The 20,842-nt window shown below is 37.7% G+C and overlaps 1 protein-coding gene across 1 annotated transcript in view; it reads right to left on the reverse strand.

Moving 5' to 3' along the window:
* The window catches only part of LOC101012978 (cytochrome P450 2C9-like), a 104,784-nt gene extending 84,314 nt beyond the window's left edge, over window positions 1-20,470 (reverse strand). Inside the window, exon 1 of the mRNA XM_031652617.1 lies at window positions 20,408-20,470. The gene's annotated coding sequence lies outside the window, so the exon portion shown is untranslated. The remainder of the gene's footprint in view (window positions 1-20,407) is intronic.
* Between the last annotated feature and the right edge of the window lie 372 nt (window positions 20,471-20,842).

Genomic DNA, 20,842 nt, shown 5'->3' on the forward strand with positions numbered 1-20,842 from the left:
TAACTACACTAGAGATGCTGCTAAAGAAACAGCAGAGCAGTTAGGGGTTACTAGCGAGATGGCTTGGGAAAATAGAATAGCCTTAGACATTATATCAGCAGAAAGAGGTGGAGTTTGTATCATGATTAAAACTCAATGTTGTACCTTCATCCCAAACAATACTGCCCCTGATGGAAGTATAACAAATACATTGCAAGGTCTAACTGTTCTGTCCAATGAGTTAGCCAAAAACTCAGGGGTAAATGACCCCTTTAAAAGGTGGCTAGAAAAATCATTCAGTAAATGGAAAAAAAAAAAAAATTCATAGCCTCAATTCTTACTTCTCTCACAGCCATAGTAGGCGTATTCATTCCTGTTGGGTGTTGTGTCATACCATGCATCCGTGGGCTGATGCACAGATGCATACAGGCAGCACTTACTAAAACCTCCCTTAATTCTCCTCCACCTTATTCAGAGAAGCTTTTTCTTTTAGAGAATCAAGCAGAACAACCAAGCCAAGACATGTTAAGGAAGTTTGAAGAGAAAGAACTGTAAAAGTTCAAAATGAGGGATTGTTAAATATTGTGAACCCCAAGTTTCTCTTCAAAGAATCAGTATGTCAGTATGTTCAGCTCTATTACTCTTTGATTCTCCATTTTAAAGTTTAATTCCTGGTTCCCTTCACCCCCTTGCTCCTAATTTCAGTAAACAACTTTCCCACCTGTCCTAATCAGTAGTTCACATCTGTTCCCCTGGTCACCTGCTTTGACATGAGTCACCCCTGGTCACCTGCTCCATCCTGACTCACCCTGAGCCACCAGTTCTGTAACTGTGCTACCTGCCAAACTCCATGCCTCACGACTCCAGCTTATACTCTAGCTCTTTTTTAAAATAGCCATTTTGAATTAGCTTAGGCTGTGCAGTCCAACCCTAGCCAATAGGTGAATGACACACAGTGGAGGCTACCTGCATCAGGAATAAAAACCACTTTCCCTCTTCTGTCCAGGGGTGCTCTTGACATTGTTCCATCTGCAAGAGGCACTCTTTCTGCAGAAAGTAAAAATTGCCTTGAGAAAATTAAATTTATGTTTGAGTGTTATTTCTTTGTGGCACCAGGGAAAAAGCATTTTGCATTTCTAATGTAAGGGAGATGTGAGAATAAGAGTCAGTAGTAAGAGTAGGAGATGTGACAACAGAAGCAAGTGTTTGGAGTGAAAGAGGGAAGAGTTCATGAGCTGAGGAATGCAGGCAGCCTTTAGGAGCTGAAATAGGCAGGAAAACAGATTATTCACTACAGTCTCCAGGAGAAAACAGACTTGAAAACTCCTTGATGTATCTCACCTAGGGGTGTTTGCTAACACCTCTACTAACATGACATTAATACATTTTCATTTCCCAATGAAGAAGGTTTAAAAGGTATAATGTGTAATTTCCATTTGATCTTCCCATTAATGTAATACCCATTTCCACTTTCTCCTCTGTTATCTCTCTGAATCTTTCGCCTATGTTTCTATCACCTTAGAGGATTTGCTGGCATATTACTTGATAGGAAAATAGCAAGTTTTAATACAAGATGTGTGATATAAGCCCAATATTGTAAACATTTAACCCTATATGTATGTTTGCATAAGATATATATACCTATATAAATGTATATATTATATATACCTATATAAATGTATATATATTATATATTATATATAAATGTATATATATTATATATTATATATAAATATATATATTATATATAAATGTATATATATTATATATATACACACATAATGTACACATACATATATAGATGTATATGTACACCTGTACCCACATATTATCTTTAAAATGTATTCCAAAGTGTAAGTAGCTTCTTCTGGGAGATGAGCTGTGAGAAGCATTACGAATTACGTTACTTCTTATTTCTTACATTCCAAATAGAAGACAGGAGAGTGGTGAATATAATTTAACATAAGATACTTAACTGTCTGTGCTTTGGAGATGATCTGAGGCTAATTATATTAGGACCATAGCATAAAATTATCATCCCACTTAGGTTAAAAGTTAAATAATATAGGAGAAGCTGAGAAAGATTAAATCCTGGTAATTCTTCTTAGAAATTTTGTCCAGCCAAGCGTGGTGGCTCACACCCGTAATCCCAGCACTTTGGGAGGCCGGGGTGGGTGGATCACTTGAGGTTAGGAGTTCAACACTAGTCTGGTCAACATGGTGAAACCCTGTCTCTACTAAAAATATCAAAAATTAGCCTGGTGTGGTGGTGGGCATCTGTAATCCCAGCTACTTGGAAGGCTGAAGCAGGAGAATCACTTGAACCCTGGAGGTGGAGATTGCAGTGAGCCAAGATCATGCCATTGCACTGCAGCCTGGGCAACAAAAGCAAGACTCCATCTCAAAAAAAAAAAAAAAAGAGAGAGAAAAGAAATTTTGTTCATGTTTGAAGAGAGAAGCATGACAGGACACATGAGAAGCAATATGAAAGCATATATTTATACTTCATTACATCATTATAAGTTGGAAACATGAAGTAATAAAAGTAATCTGATTCTTTAGAGATAAAGTAATGACACTTTAAAGTAACACCAGGCCAGGTGCAGTGGCTCACACCTGTAATCCCAGCACTTTGGGAGGCTGAGGCGGGTAGATCACGAGGTCAGGAGATCGAGACCATCCTAGCTAACACGGTGAAAACCTGTCTGTACTAAAAATACAAAAAATTAGCCAGGCGTGGTGGCATGCACCTGTAATCCCAGCTACTCAGGAGGCTGAGGCAGGAGAATCACTTGAACCTGGGAGGCGGAGGTTGCAGAGAGCCGAGATCCCACCACTGTACTCCAGCCTGGGTGGCAGAGCAAGACTTTGTCTCAAAAAAAAAAAAAAAAAAAAAAAAACAAGGAACACCAATGTGGATATAAGAATTCTAACATTTAATGTCCATTCCTCCCTTTGGCTGATCCTCTGAATATTTCCCTACAGGTTGAAGCTGCTCCTGAACAGTTTCTCACTTTCAAATCCAATCCTCAAATAACTCTCACACTGGGCTAGTTCAAAAGACTAGTCTTCAAACCCTGACCTTCTTCCCCTTTGTCCTTGGTCTAGTCTCTTGATACGTCTTTCGATTGTAACCAGCAGGGCCTCCTGGAACTATATTTTTCTTTAACTTCTGACCTGCATTATGCATAAAAGAAGGAAGGTCTAATAAACTTGATCTCAGCAGAATAATAATGCTAGTTTTATTGTGAGAACATGCAGATTTTGTCAAGAAATGCCTTTGAATCTATGATACACAAATCTATCTTTCTCTATCCTTAATAAAAACATATCTGAATAACAACATTTAGCATAGAGTATCAGCATTATGGTGAGCTAGTCAATGCAACCATTACAGAGTATGGCCTAGAATAGTTCAGATACATTTGCACAGTGTCAGAATTCTTATCATGGAAACTTCTCCTTAATGGAGAGGCTGCCAATGTTCACTAGATCTTGAAATTATTTTTCTGTGGATAGAATTTTTTCTTTTCTTATTTTTTTTCTTTTCCTTTATCCTTCTCTCCCTTCCTATAGGGTGTGACTGTAGAGTATATTGGGTAAGGTCTTTTGGCTTTTCTTCTACAGCCCTATGCCCTTTGTCAACAGATTTTATATTAAACTATCTGATTCAACTTACAAACAAGTAGATGGCACTTACAGGTAAGAACCAGCTGTGGTACAAGCAGATGGGTATGTAGTGGATCTTTGTTTACTGTGAGATGTTCTCTGTTGTTTCAAGTGATAGGCTGGACATTGGAGTACCCAGTTCCCTGAGCTTCGTGTTCTCTGGGGATGCAGAGCCACAGCTGGACAAAGCTGGCTTGCCCATAAATACCCCAGTGATGAGCATAAGCATGGGGTTTGATGAGTATGGCTGAGAGGAGCTCCTGGTAAGATTCATTGATGTCTCTGTAAAGGGCAAGTGGGCTGCACCAGCTCCATGTCCTAGATAGGAAGAAACGTAATGTTTCCCTCTCATACACACACAAAAAAATTGAAATAATATCAAGCATCTTCTCTGACTACAATGGAATAAAACTAGAAATTGGCCAGGTGCAGTGTCTCATGCCTGTAACCCCAGCACTTTGGGAGGCTGAGGTGAGCAGATCAACTGAGGTCGGGAGTTTGTGTCCAGTCCAACCAACAGGAAGAAACTCAATCGTTACTAAAAATAAAAAAATTAGGCAGGGGTGGTAGTGCATGCCCATAATCCCAGCTACATGGGAGGCTGAGGCAGGAGAATCACTTGAACTCAGGAGGCACAGGTTGTGGTGAGCCAAGATCGTGCCATTGCACTCCAGCCTGGGCAACAAGAGCAAAACTCCATCTCAAAAAGAAAAAAAAATGAATAAAAAATAAAAAACCTAGAAATTAATAACAAGAAAATTTGGAAACTATACAAATACATGGAAATTAAACAACACATTCCTGAAAGACCAGCAGGTCAATAAAGAATTAAGAAGGAAATTGAAAAAATTCGTGAAAAAAAATGGACACATAACATACAAAAACCTATGGAATGCAGCAAAAGGAGTACAAAGAGGGAGTCCACAGCTATAACTGCTTGCATCACAAACAGGAAAAAACTTCAGAAAAGAAATCTAATAATGCGTCTTAAAAAATAAGTAGGGGGCACGCCCAAGATGGCTGAATAGGAACAGCTCCAGCCTCCAACTCCCAGCGTGAGTGACACAGAAGACAGGTGATTTCTGCATTTTCAACTGAGATACCGGGTTCATCTCACTGGGGCATGTCGGACAGTTGGTGCTGGTCTGCAGGGGCAGCCCGACCAGCAAGACCTGAGGCAGGGTGAGGCATCACCTCACCTGGGAAGCACAAGGGGGAAGGGATTCCTTTCCCTAGCCAAAGGAAATTGAGACACACTACAGCTGAAAAATCGGGTAACTCTCACCTTAATACTGCGCTTTACCAAGGGTCTTAGCAAAGGGCACACCAGGAGATTATATCCCACACTTGGCCCAGAGGGTCCCACACCCACAGAGCCTCCCTCATTGCTAGCACAGCAGTCTGAGATCTAACTGCAAGACAGCAGCAAGGCTAAGGGAGGGGCGCCTGCCATTGCTGAGGCTTAAGTAGGTAAAAAAAAGCTGCCAGGAAGCTCGAACTGGGTGGAGCCCACCACAGCTCAAGGAGGCCTGCCTGTTTCTGTAGACTCTACCTCTGGAGACAGGGCATAGCTAAACAAAAAGCAGCAGAAACCTTGACAGAGGTAAATGTCCCTGTCTGACAGCTTTGAAGCGAGCAGTGGATCTCCCAGCATGGAGGTTGAGATCTGGGAATGGACAGACTGTCTGCTCAAGTGGCTCCCTGACCCCTGAGTAGCCTAACTGGGAGACATCCCCCACTAGGTGCAGACTGACACCTCACACCTCACACAGCTGGGTACACCCCTGAGACAAAGCTTCCAGAGCAAGAATCAGACAGCAACACTCGCTGTTAGCAATATTCTATCTTCTGCAGCCTCCACTGCTGATATTCAGGCAAACAGGGTCTGAAGTGGACCTCAAACAAACTCCAACAGACCTGCAGCTGAGGATCCTGACTGTTAGAAGGAAACCTAACAAACAGAAAAGACACACACACCAAAACTCCATCAGTACATCACCATCGTCAAAGACCAAAGGCAGATAAAACCACAAAGATGGGGAAAAGGCAGTGCAGAAAAGCTGGAAATTGAAAAAATCAGAGTGCATCTCCCCCTCCAAAGGAACGTAGCTCATCGCCAGCAACGGAACAAAGCTGGATGGAGAATGACTTTGACGAGTTGAGAGAAGAAGGCTTCAGTTGATCAAACTTCTCAGAGTTAAAGGAGGAACTACGTACCCAACACAAAGAAACTAAAAACCTTGAAAAAAGATATGATGAATGGTTAACGAGACTAACCAATGTAGAGAAGTCCTTAAAAGAAATGATAGAGATGAAAACCATAACACAAGAACTACATGACAAATGCACAAGCTTCGTAACTGACTCAATCAACTGGAAGAAAGAGTATCAGCGATTGAAGATCAAATGAATGAAAAGAAGTGAGAAGAGAAGTGTAGAGAAAAAAGAGTAAAAAGAAATAAACAAAGCCTCCAAGAAATATGGGATTATGTGAAAAGACCAAATCTATGTCTGATTGGTGTGCCTGAAAGTGACGGGGAAAATGAAACCAAGTTGGAAAACACTCTGCAGGATATCATCCAGGAGAACTTCCCCAACCTAGTAAGGCAGACCAACATTCAAATTCAGGAAATACAGAGAATGCCACAAAGATACTCCTCAAGAAGAGCAACTCTAAGACACATAAGTGTCAGATTCACCAAAGTTGAAATGAAGGAAAAAATGTTAAGGGCAGCCAGAGAGAAAGGTCGGGTTACCCACAAAGGGAAGCTCATCAGAATAACAGCAGATCTCTCGGCAGAAGCTCTCCAAGTCAGAAGACAGTGGGGGCCAATATTCAACATGCTTAAAGAAAAGAATTTTAAACCCAGAATTTCATATCCAGCCAAATTAAGTTTCATAAGTGAAGGAGAAATAAAATCCTTTACAGACAAGCAAATAATTAGAGATTTTGTCACCACCAGGCCTGTCCTACAAGAGGTCCTGAAGGAAGCACTAAATGTGGAAAGGAACAATAGGTACCAGCCATTGCAAAAACATGTCAACATTTAAAGTTCATTGATGCTAGGAAGAAACTGCATCAACTAACGAGCAAAATAACCAGCTAATATCATAATGACAGGATCAAGTTCACACATAACAATATTAACCTTAAATGAAAATGGACTAAATGGTCCAATTAAAAGACACAGACTGGCAAATTGGATAAAGAGTCAAGACCCATCAGTTTGCTGTATTCAGGAGATGCATCTCACATGCAGAGACACACATAGGCTCAAAATAAAGGGATGGAGGAAGATCTACCAAGCAAATGGAAAACAAAAAAAAAGCAGGAGTTGCAATCTTACCCTCTGATAAAACAGACTTTAAACCATCAAAGATCAAAAGAGACAAAGAAGGTCATTACATAATGGTAAAGGGATCCATTCATCAGGAAGAGCTAACTATCCTAAATATATAAGCACCTAATACAGGAGCACCCAGATTCATAAAGCAAGTCCTTAGAGACTTAAAAACAGACTCACATAAAATAATAATGGGAGACTTTAACACCCTACTGTCAACATTAGGCAGATAAATGAGACAGAAAGTTAACAAGGATATCCAGGAATTGAACTCAACTCTGCAGCAAGCAGACCTAATAGACATCTACAGAACTCTCCACCGCAAATCAACAGAATATACATTCTTCTCAGCACCACATTGTACTTATTCCAAAATTGACCACATAGTTGGAAGTAAACCACTCATCAGCAAATGTAAAAGAACAGAAATCACAACAAACTGTCTCTCAGACCACAGTGCAATCAAACTAGAACTCAGGACTAAGATACTCAATCAAAACCACTCAACTACATGGAAACTGAAAACCTGCTCCTGAATGACTACTGGGTACACTACAAAATGAAGGCAGAAATAAAGATGTTCTTTGAAACCAATGAGAACAAAGATAAAACATATCAGAATCTCTGGGACACATTTAAAGCAGTGTGTAGAGGGAAATTTATAGCACTAAATGCCCACAAAAGCAGGGAAGATCTAAAATTGACACTCTAACATCACAATTAAAAGAACTAGAGAAGCAAGAGCAAACACATTCAAAAGCTAGGAGAAGGCAAGAAATAACTAAGATCAGAGCAGACAAAAAACCTTCCAAAAAATCATTGAATACAGGAGCTGGTTTTTTGAAAAGATCAACAAAATTGATAGACTGCTAGCAAGACTAATAAAGAAGAAAAGAGAGAAGAATCAAATAGATGCAATAAAAAATGATAAAGGGGATATCACCACCAACCCCACAGAAATACAAACTACCATCAGAGAATACTATAAACACCTCTACACAAATAAACTAGAAAACCTAGAAGAAATGGATAATTTCCTGGACATTTACACTCTCCCAAGACTAAACTACGGAGAGGTTGAATCCCTTAATAGACCATTAGCAGGTTCTGAAATTGAGGCAATAATTAATAGCCTACCATCCAAAAAAAGTCCAGGACCAGAAGGATTCACAGCCGAATTCTACCAGAGGTACAAGGAGGAGCTGGTACCATTCCTTCTGAAAGTATTCCAATCAACAGAAAAAGAGGGAATTCTCCCTAACTCATTTTATGAAGCCAACATCATCCTGATACCAAAGCCTGACAGAGATACAACAAAAAAAGAGAATTTTAGACCAATATCCCTGATGAACATCAATGCAAAAATCCTCAATAAAATACTGGCAAAATGACTCTAGCAGCACATCAAAAAGCTTATCCACCATGATCAAGTGGGCTTCATCCCTGGGATGCAAGGCTGGTTCAACATACATATATCAATAAACATAATCCAGCATATAAACAGAACCAAAGACAAAAATCACATGATTATCTCAATAGATGCAGAAAAGGCCTTTGACAAAATTCAACAGCCCTTCATGCTAAAAACAATCAATAAATTCGGTATTGATGGAACATATCTCAAAATAATAACAGCTGTTTATGACAAACTCACAGCCAATATCATACTGAATGGGCAAAAACTGGAAGCATTCTGTTTGAAAACTGGCACAAGACAGGGATGCCCTCTCTCACCACTCCTATTCAACATAGTGGTGGAAGTTCTGGTTAGGGCAATCAGGCAAGAGAAAGAAATCAAGGGTATTCAGTTAGGAAAAGAAGAAGTTAAATTGTCCCTCTTTGCAGATGACAAGATTGTATATTTAGAAAACCCCATTGTCTCAGCCCAAAATCTCCTTAAGCTGATAAGCAACTTCAGCAAAGTCTCAGGATACAAAATCAATTTGCAAAAATCACAAGCATTCTTATACACCAGTAACAGACAAACAGAGAGCCAAATCTTGAATGAACTCCCATTCACAATAGCTTCAAAGAGAATAAAATACCTAGGAATCCAACTCACAAGGGATGTAAAGGACCTCTTCCAGGAGAACTACAAACCACTGCTCAGTGAAATAAAAGAGGACACAAACAAATGGAAGGACACACCATACTCGTGGATAGGAAGAATCAATATTGTGAAAATGGCCATACTGCCCAAGATAATTTATAGATTCAATGCCATCCCTTTAAGCTACCAATGAGTTTCTTCACAGAATTGGGGAAAAAAACTGTTTTAATGTTCACATGGAACCAAAAAAGACCCCTCATTGCCAAGACAATCCTAAACCAAAAGAACAAAGCTGGAGGCATCACGCTACCTGATTTCAAACTATACTACAATACTACAGTAACCAAAACAGCATGGTACTGATACCAAAACAGAGATATAGACCAATGCAACAGAACAGAGCCCTCAGAAATAATACCACACATTTACAGCCATCTGGTCTTTGACAAACCTGACAAAAAGAAGAAATGGGAAAATGATTACCTATTTAATAAATGGTGCTGGGAAAATAGGCTAGCCATAAGTAGAAAGCTGAAACTGGATCCTTTCCTTACTCCTTATACGAAAATTAATTCAAGATGGATTAGAGACTTAAATGTTAGACCTAAAACCATAAAAACCCTAGAAGAACAGCTAGGTAATACCATTCAGGACACAGGTGTGGGCAAGGACTTCATGTCTAAAACATCAAAAGCAATGGCAACAAAAGCCAAAATTGACAAATGGGATCTCATTAAACTAAAGAGCTTCTGCACAGCAAAAGAAACTACCATCAGAGTGAACAGGCAACCTACAGAATGGGAGAAAATGTTTGCAATCTACTCATCTGACAAAGGGCTAATATCCAGAACCTATAAAGAACTCAATCAAATTTACAAGAAAAAAAACAAACCCATCAAAAAGTGGGCAAAGGACATGAACAGGCACTTCTCAAAAGAAGACATTCATACAGCCAACAGACACATGAAAAAATGCTCATCATCACTGGCCATCAGAGAAATGCAAATCAAAACCACAATGAGATACCATCTCACACCAGTTAGAATGGCAATCATTAAAAAATCAGGAAACAACAGGTGCTGGAGAGGATGTGGAGAAATAGGAACACTTTTACACTGTTGGTGGGACTATAAACTAGTTCAACCATTGTGGAAAACAGTGTGGCGATTCCTCAAGGATCTAGAACTAGAAATACCATTTGACCCAGCCATCCCGTTACTGGGGATATACCCAAAGGATTATAAGTCATGCTGCTATGAAGACACATGCACACGTATGTTTATTGTGGCACTATTCACAATAGCAAAGACTTGGAATCAACCCAAATGTTCATCAGTGACAGACTGGATTAAGAAAATGTGGTACATATACACCATGGAATACTATGCAGCCATAAAAAGGATGAGTTTGTGTCCTTTGTAGAGACATGGATGCAGCTGGAAACCTTCATTCTCAGCAAACTATCACAAGAACAGAAAAACAAACACCACATTTTCTCACTCAAAGGTGGGAATTGAACAATGAGATCACTTGGACACAGGAAGAGGAACATCACATACCGAGTCTTATTGTAGGCAGGGGGTAAGGGGGAGGAATAGCATTAGGAGATATACCTAACGTAAATGATGAGTTAATGGGTGCAGCACACCAACATGGCACATGTGTGCATATGTAACAAGCCTGCACGTTGTGTACATGTACCCTAGAGCTTAAAGTATAATAAACATAAATAAATAAATAAGTAAAGCAAGAGCAAACCAACCCAACATTAATAGAAAAAAAGAAATCATAAAGATCAGAGGAGAAATAAATAAAATTGAAATTTAAAAACAATACAAAACATCAATGCAACAAGACGTTTGTTTTTTGAAAAGTTAAACAAAATTGACAAACCTTTTGCCAGATTAAGAAAAAAGGAGAGCAAATACAAATAAATAAAATCAGAGATGAAAAAGGAGACATTACAACTGATACTGCAGAAATTCAAAGGATCATTAGTGGCTACTATGAGCAACTACATGCCAATAAATTGGAAAATCTAGAAGAAATTGACAATTTTCTAGAAACATACAAGCTACCAAGATTGAACCATGAAGAAAACCAAAACCTGAGCAGACTAGTAACAAGAAACAAGACCAAAGCCTTAAGAAAAAATATCTCAGTTAAGATAAACCCAGGACCTAATGGCTTCACTGCTGAATTTTATCAAACATTTAAAGAAGAAGAATACCAATCCTACTTAAACTAATCTGAAAAACAGAGGAGGAGGAGGAGGAAATACTTCCAAACTCATTCTGCAAGGCCAGTATTACCCTGACACCAAAACCAGACAACAAAAGAAAATTACAGGCTAATATCTCTGATAAATATTGATGCAAATATCCTCAACAAAATACTAGCAAACCAAAATCAATGATATATTAGAAGGATGATGCATAATGACTAAGTGGGATTTATCACTGGGATGCAAGGATGGTTTAATATACACAAATTAGTCAATGTGACATACCAATAGAATGAAGGATAAGAATGATATGATTATTTCAATTTATGCTGAAAAAGCATTTGATACATTTCAACATCACTTCATGATAAAAGCCCTCAAAAACCTGGGGATAGAAGGAACATACTTCAACATAATAAAAGCCATGTATGATAGACCCACGGTTAGTATCATACTGAATGGGGAAAACTGAAAGCCTTTCCTCTATGACCTGGAACATGACAAAGATGCCCACTGTCACCACTATTATTCAACATAGTACTGGAAGTCCTAGCTGGAGCAATCAGACAACAGAAAGATAAAGGGCATCCAAATTGGAAAGGAAGAAGTCAAATTACTCTTGTTTGCAGAAGATATAATCTCATATTTGAAAAAGTCTAAAAACTTCCCAAGAAAACTATTAGAACTGACAAATTCAGTAAATTTACAGGATACAAAATCAACATACAAAAATCAGTAGCATTTCTATGTGCCAACAGTGAATTGATTTGATTAAATGATTTGATTAAATGATAAATGAATTAAATTCAACAGTGAAATGAATTGGTTAAAAATAAATAGAAGAAGTAATCCCATTACAATAGTTACACACAAAATAAAATATCTAGGAATAATTTAACCAAAGATCTCTACAATAAAAACTATAAAACGTTGATAAAAGAAATGGAAAAGTACACAAAAAATGGAAAGATATTCCATGTTGATGGATTGGAATAATTAATACTTTTTAAATGTCCATACTATCCTAAGCACTCCACATATTCAATGCAATCCCTATCAAAACAGCAATGACATTCTTCACAGAAATAGAAAAAAATTCTATCATTTATAGGGAACCACAAAAGACCCAGAATAGCCAAAGCTATCCAAAGCAAAAAGAACAAAACTGAAGGAATCACATTACCTGACTTCAAATTATACTACAGAGCTATAGTAATCAGAACAGCATGGTACTGGCATTAAAACAGATACACAGACCAACGAAACAGAATGGAGAACCCAGAAATAAATCCACACACCTACCATGAACTCATTTTTCACAACAGTGCCAAGAACGTAAACTGGAGGAAGGATATTTTCTTCAATAAATGGTACTGGGGAAACTGGACATCTATATGCAGAAAAAAATGAAACTAGACCCCTATCTCTCACCATATACAAAAATCAAATTAAAATAAATTGAAGACTTAAATCTAAGACCTCAAACTATGAAATTACTAAAAGAAAGTATCCGGGAAACTCTCCAGGACATTGGTCTTGGCAAAGATTTCTTGAGTAATATCTCAAAAGCACAGACAACCAAAGCAAAAATGGACAAATGGGATCATATCAAGTTTAAAAAGATTCTGTGAAGCAAACATTCAACAAAGTGAAGCAACAATACACAGAATTAGAAAAAATATTTACATACTATCCATCTAACAAAGGATTAATAACAAGAATATAGGAGCTCAGACAACTCAATATGAAAAAAATCTAATAATTCTGTTTTTTAAATGAGCCAAAGATTTGAATAGAAATTTCTCAAAAGAAGACATACAAATGGCAAACAGATATATGAAAAATACTCAACATCATTAATCATCACAGAAATGCAAATCAAAACTACAATGAGACATCATCTCAACCCACTTAAAATGGCTGTTGTCCAAAGGATAGGCAACAATTGATGCTGGCAAGGATGTGGATAAAGGAGAACACTTGTATATTGTTAGTGGGCATGTAAATTAGTACAATCTCTATGGAAAACATTTCAGCAACCTAGTATGGAGGTTCCTCAAAAACTAAAAATAGAGCTACTGTATTATCCAGCAATCCCACTGCTAGACATATACTCAAAAGAAAGAAAATCAGTATAGCAAAGTGATGCCTGCATTCCCATGTTTATTGCAACACTATTCATAATGTCCAAGATTTGGAGTGTGTTCAACAGATAAATTGATAAAAAATGTGGTACATTTACACAAAATAATATTACTCAGTCAAAAAGGAATGACATCCTGTCATTTGCAACAACATGGATATAATTGGAAGATATTATGTTAAATGAAATAAGCCAGGCACAGAAAGACAAATACATGTTCACTCCTATCTGGGGGCTAAAAATTAAAAGAATTGAATTCGTGGAGACAGAGAGTAGAATGATGATGACCAGAGGCTGAGAAGGGTAGTAGAAATTGGGGGATAAAGTGGGGATGGTTAATGAGTGTAAAAATATAGTTATATATAATGAATAAGATCTAGTATTTGATAGCACAGTAGGGTGACTACAATCAACGATAATTTATTGTATATTTGAAAATAACTAAAAGAGTAGAATTGGAATGTACCTACAACAAAAAGATGATAAATGCTTGGCTTGACCCCAATTACCCTGATGTGATTATTACACATTGCATACCTGTATCAAAACATCAAATGTACCCCACAAATATAAGTACCTACAATGTACCCATAAAAATTAAAATTAAAAAAATTAATATGCAGTTACACAATGTTTAATCAGTCATGTTTACAGGGATTCTGACAATTAACATAGATTTTCACACCCATTATACTCCTCTTTATTCTCTCAATTATTTTGCCTAAGGTAAAAGTACTCTTATTTTAGGGATGAGGAAGCTGGGCCTCAGAAATTCAATACCTTAACCAAGGACATGGTATCTACAGGTGCTGTGGAACCCATAACCTCTGAGTCTTGCACCCTTTCTCCCAAATAAAACATTCAGTTCAACTGAGTTTGCTAACATTGACTGATTGTGTGCTGTGTTTTGATATTTCATGGGTCAGCCTAGTGAGTGATTTGCAAAGTAAATATTAATTTAGTTAATAACTATACTAGTGCAAATCAGATTAAAACTGGGGGACAGAGAGTGTAGTTTTATACACACTTTAGTAACTTGAGTGAGTACTAGATCTTGGTTAATTCAGCATGGTACCGACAGAGTGAAGAGTTACATGGACCTAACTGGCCCATACCTACAGAATTCTAGAAAGAATCTCACAGACCTACAGCCACCTTATTTTGGATAAAGATAAGCTCATACGGTTTGGCTATCTCTTTACAGCAAATCTCATCTTGAATTGTAATAATCCCCACAAGTCAAGGGTGAGGCCAGGTGGGGATAATTGAATCATGGGGGTGGTTTCCTCCATACTTTTCTCATGGTAGTGAATAAATCTCACAACATCTGATGGTTTTATAAATGGGAGTTCCCCTGCAAAGCTCTCTGCCTGCTGCCATGTAAGACGTGACTTTGCTCCTCATTCACCTTCTGCCATGATTGTGAGGCCTCCCCAGCCATGTGGAAGTGTGAGTCCATTAAACATCTTTCCTTTATAAATTACCCAGTCTTGTGTTGGCTTTATTAGAAGCATGAGAACAGACTAACACAGGTGCCAAGAACGTACACTGAGGGAAAGACAGTCTCTTGAATAAATGTGCTGCGAAAATTTAATATCCTACACAGAAGAATGAAACTGAACTCATATCTCTTGCTATATACAAAAATCAACTCAAAATCAATTAAAGGCTTAAATCTAAGACCTCAAAATCTGAAACTAATATAGGAAAACACAAGGAAAAATCTCCAGGACATTGGTCTAGGCAAAAATTTATTGAGCAATACCCTACAAACACAGGCATTCAAAGCAAACATGAACAAATGGGATCATATCAAGTTAAAAAGCTTCTGCACAGCCAAAGATACAATCAACAAAGGGAAGAGACAATTACAGAATGGAGAAAAATATTTGCAAACTATTCATCTGACAAGAGATTAATAACCAGAATATATAAGAAACTCCAGCAACTCTATAGAAAAAAAAATACTAATCCAATCCAAAAGTGGGCAAAAGATTTGAATAGATGTTTCTCAAAAGAAGACACATAAATGGGTAAGAGGCATACAGAAAGGTGGTCAACACCACAGATCATCAGAGAAATATAAATCAAAACTACAATGAGATGTCATCTCACTCCAGTTAAAATGGCTGATATCCAAAGACAGGCAATAAGAAATGCTAGTGAGGATGTGGAGATAAGTGGACCCTTGTATAGTGTTGGTGGGAATGTAAATTAGTATGACCAGTATGGAGAGCTGTTTGAATATTCCTCAAATAACTAGAAATAAAGCAACCATATGATCCAACAACCCTACTGCTGGGTATATACCCGTGCGCCGCCTGTCCGTGAGCGCTGTCCGCACCCGTCATGCCACGCATTGAAGGGCGACTTGAAACAACTTTAGGCGCACTCAACAGACAAATGTATAAAGAAAATGTAGCACATATACACCGCAGTTCTATTCAGTCATAAAAAGAATTATCCACTCATTTGCAACAACACAAGGAACTGAGATCATTATGTTGGCGCGAATTAAGGTAAGCAGAAATGACACATACCAACTATCTGTGGGATCTAAAACAAAGAATTGAACTAACGAACATAAAGTATAGAAGCATGGTTACCAGAGACCTAAAACAAAATGTATACAGTGATGAAAGCTCTACACATCCAAATACAAAGTAATAACAGGGTGACTATAGGCTTCAATAATAACTTACTCCTTGTACATTTTAAAATAACTTAAAGATGAATGCAATTGAATCATTTGTAACTCAAAGAATAAATGTTTGAGGGATATACCATCTCCATGACATGCTTATTCACATTGCACTCTGTATCAAAACACATCTCATGTACCCCCAAAACATATTAATATATTCACTACTGTGCACTCCATAAAATTTAAAAGATAAAATGAAAATCTATACATACATACACATTAAAAGTATATATGAAGTCAACAAATAAAAATAATAAATGTTTGCAAACATAAAGTAAGTATTATAATTTAGTCATGAAATTACTGTCTTGGAAAACAAGGATTAATTTCATATCAAAATAACATGTTGCCAAAACATTTCAAATTATACTCATCAGATTTATATATGTGACTGCATTTTAGCATCTGTAAAGGGAGGGGTCTAAAATTGCAATGGTATTCTGTTCATTCCCTAACATCCTTCCAAATCTTTCACCCATTTTCAACATTCTCAGCAGCTTCTGAACACCACATCCGCCATTTCTAAATAAAGACTCTGTTTCTATTTCTTACTTATCTTTTTGTGGATTATATTAATAATTTTTTATTATGAGAGATGAGAATTTTAATCTTCAACTTCACCTCATATTTGAACACACCCTCAGATAGACACACTCACTTTACAACACTCCTTTTTCCAGAATATATTTAGATGACAATTTTTATATCAGTATTCATTGCTTACATCATTCTGACTACACAAATATGGTTCTCTGGTAAGACAGCTATGATTAAATTGTATTTTTAGTACTATCCTGGGCTTAACCATGTCTCCTTATTTCAATTTGTAATTTCTGTTTCCCAAGTTAGAATTATTGACAAATGTTCAGGCAGATGTTTGAAACTCCTTTTTGAGCTATTGGAAACTCTCAAAAATCTGTCACATCTCTTTTGTTCTTGCTGTCTCCTCTCACTTCTGAATTATCCACCAGGTCCATTCTGAAGTAGTTGTTTTCTAGGTCTGGTGCTAGGCAGCCTCCCTGACATTCTCATTCTCCTACATGAGGTTTCCTGATTGCTGGAGCTCAGGACTTTCTCTAACTAGGTTTCAGGCATTTGAATGAAGCATATTCTCCAATATTTTTCTGAGAAAGGGAAAATAGAAGGTAAAATTTTTGGCAAACATGCAAGTATGAAAACACCCTATTTCTATTAATATACAAGAAAATATTAATAGTTCTTGAGAATTCTGAATCTTAATTGTTTCAATATAACCTGGTATAGATCTGAAAGTTTTTGTGGTTTTCCCTTTAATTCTCATGTCCTGACATTCCATAACCCTGTGTCTAGCAGTATGTGTTTTCATTTCATTCACTCTGCTGGACATTGAAGAGAATTTTCCATTAAGATGGTGAAAGAAAAATGTCATTTCTCTAGATCAGTTCCCTTTGTGTTGGATAAAGTTAGCTGGTGAATTTTAGGAAGCAAGATGAATAAAAGAGCTAAGAGTCTCCTAATTGAAGGAGCAGACCCGTACCAAATCTGCCTTTCAAGCCTACACCTCATGCCTTTTCTGGCACTACCCTGTGTCTCTGAGTACAGGGCTTCTTAAGCTCAGTTTCTCTAGAGAGCGAGCCTCCTTCTTCTTGTGGGAAGAAATCAGTTACCTGATGAAAAGGCTTGTGGAGGAAACGTAGGCAGGGAAAGCCTCCTTTTTCAGCCTCATTCTCCACCATTCTTTAACCCTTGAAACTTCCAAATACTACTATTGGAGAGACTTAAGGGACACTGATTAACTTTTCCTCCTTGATAAATTTTTCTCTTCTGACTTTTTGGTTACAAGTTTATCCCCTCTGTACAGATTTGTCAATCCTCTATATGCTCTCTGTGTTTTAGAAATTTGTTAAAGTCTTCTTGACTATCTCCTGTACTCTTCCTATCTTAAAGGACCTAAATGTCTAATATCCAAAATCTATAAAAAAATAAAAATAAAATAAAATAAAATAACTTAAATCAACAAGCAAAAAACAAAAAAAATCAATTAAAAATGGGCAAAGGACATGAACAGGTACTTCTCAAAAGATGACATACAAACAGCCAACAAACATGAAAAAGTGCTTCAACATCACTAATCAACAGAGAAATGCAAATCAAAATCACAATGAGGTACCATCTCACACCAGTCAGAATAGCAATTATTAATATTAAAAAGTCCAAAAACAACAGATGCTGGTGATGTTGCAGAGAAATGGAAATGCTTTTACACTGTTGGTAGGTATGCAAACTAGGTCAGCCACTGTGGAAACTAGTTTTGATATTTTTGAAGGAACTTAAAATAGAACTACGAGTTGACCCAGCAATCCCACTATGGAGTATATGTCCCAAAAATATTCATTCTATCAAAAAGACACACACCCCAATATGTTCACTGTAGTGCTATGCACAATAGCAAAGAAATGGAATCAACTTATGTGCCCATCCACAGTGGATTGTATGAGAAAAATGTGGTAAATAGACACTGATATGGTTAGGCTGTGTCCCCACTCAAATCTCATCTTGAATTGTAGCTCCCATAATTCCCACATGTTATGGGAGGGACTCAATGGGAGGTAATTTAATCACGGAGGCAGGACTTTTCCATGCTGTTCTCGTGATAGTGAATAAGTCTCTACCAGAGACTTTTTGTGAGGCCTTTCCAGTCATGTGGAATTGAGAGTCCATTAAACCTCTTTCCTTTATGAATTACCCTGTCTCAGGTATGTCTTTATTAACAGCATGAGAACAGACTAATACATACACCACGGAATGTTATGCAGCCACAAGAAAGAACAAAAATTATGTATTTTGCAGGACGATAGATGAAGTGGGAGGTCATTATCCTAAGCAATCTAATACAAGAACAGAAAACCAAATACCGCATGTTCTCACTTATAAGTGGGAGGTAAGCATTGAATACACAAGAACTTAAAGATGGGAACAATAGACACTGAGGATCACTAGATGGGGGAGGGAGGAAAGGGATGTGGGCTGAAGAACCATCTGCTGGGTAATATGTTTACTGTCAGTGTGATGGAATAGCTGGGACCCCAAGCCTCAGCGTTACACAACTTATCTACGTAACAAACCTGTATTTGAACCCTTTAATCTATAATGAAAGTTGACAAAAAATCTTGTAGAACTCTATAGGTTAGTAACTGTTCAAAAAAAAGGCCCAATTCTTATTTGTAATTAGGTTATTGTCATGTCAATGGGGGATACTGACAGAGGAGAAAAAAAGAATATTTCTTATCTGCAGCATAAGCAGAAGTCCTTAAAAGTAAATTTCTAAAGTAAAGTTGTACATAAAAGATAAAATTATTGACCCCCTGAAAAAAATCTTATTTTGTCCAACACCAATTTCATGGAAACTCTGCCTAAATGGAACATTCTTTAGGTACCTCTTCTAGTAAACAGAATTACCTTCCTTATGAATCTAACTTTTTAGAATACTTAGCAGACTAGGAATTTTCTCAGGCAGACTCGCTACATTTCTAGGATTACCATTTATCTTTCAATAAGTGGAGTTTCCAGTTTCCCTACTCCAGCATTCGAACCTGAAATTTTGAGAATGAGAAAAGTTATCTTCAAAAACATACTTGCTATTTAAAAATGGGCTTCTCATAATAAACCCAACATGTAATACTAGGCCAATTTATCTTGTCTCTTCCTGACATAAATCATTATCTTTTTTTTTCAGAGATGCCCTACCCACCTTGGACCAGAGCTCTATTGCTTTTGCTACTGCTGTCTGTCTTCATTTGTCTCAGTTATCTTCCTCTACTGTGTAAACATGCCCCCTTTACCTTTTTTTCCTTGTTTTTTTTTTCCTTCTGAGACAGAGTCTCACTCTGTTGCCCAGGCTGGAGAGCAATGGCAAAATCTTGGCTCACTACAACCTCCACCACCTGCATTCAAGTGATTCGGGTGCCTCAGCCTCCCGAGGAGCTGGGATTACAGCCACGTGCCACCATGCCTGGCTAGGTTTTACATTTTTACTAGAGACGGGATTTGGCTATGTTGGCCAGGCTGGTCTTGAACTCCTGGCCTCAAGTGATCCACCCACCTCAGCCTCCCAAAGTGCTGGGATTACAGGTGTGAGCCACCATGCCAGGCCAAGATATCCCATTTTAATCACACCATTAGTTTGGAACAGATTACAGCTGGGAGCAGAGTTTAAGTAATGAAGCTTCTCTAAGAGAAACAGGAAGGAGGACACTAGCAACACCTTCCCAACATCTTCTCTGAAAGTCAATTAACTCTTCATCTGTGATCATACCTGTGACCTCTGGGTGCTTCAGCAGGAGAAGGAGAGCATATCTCAGGGTTGTGCTTGTCGTCTCTGTCCCAGCTCCAAACAAGTCAACTGCAGTGTTTTCCAAGTTTTCAATAGTAAATTCAGACTGTTGGTTGTGCTTTTCCTAAGAATGATTTGATGCAATTATCTGACAAATTATTTACCAGCATATTTGATTACAGTGAATTCAAAATTACTCACATTGTTATATAGTTACCAACATAGAAACTGGAAAGTATAGTACTAGAAAAAAAATACTGTGTGGTGTAGCGGAGGCTGTAGGCCATCTGGCCCAAACTTTATTTGCTACCCCCTTATTCCATGCTTGCCTAAAAATTCCATTCATCAGGCTCTCTGCAGCTGGCTGAGTCACACACCATTTTTTTTTTTTTTTTTTTTTTTGCCAAAAGATATAAG

This window comes from Papio anubis, chromosome 11, assembly GCF_008728515.1.
Source record: "Papio anubis isolate 15944 chromosome 11, Panubis1.0, whole genome shotgun sequence".
NCBI lineage: Eukaryota > Metazoa > Chordata > Mammalia > Primates > Cercopithecidae > Papio > Papio anubis.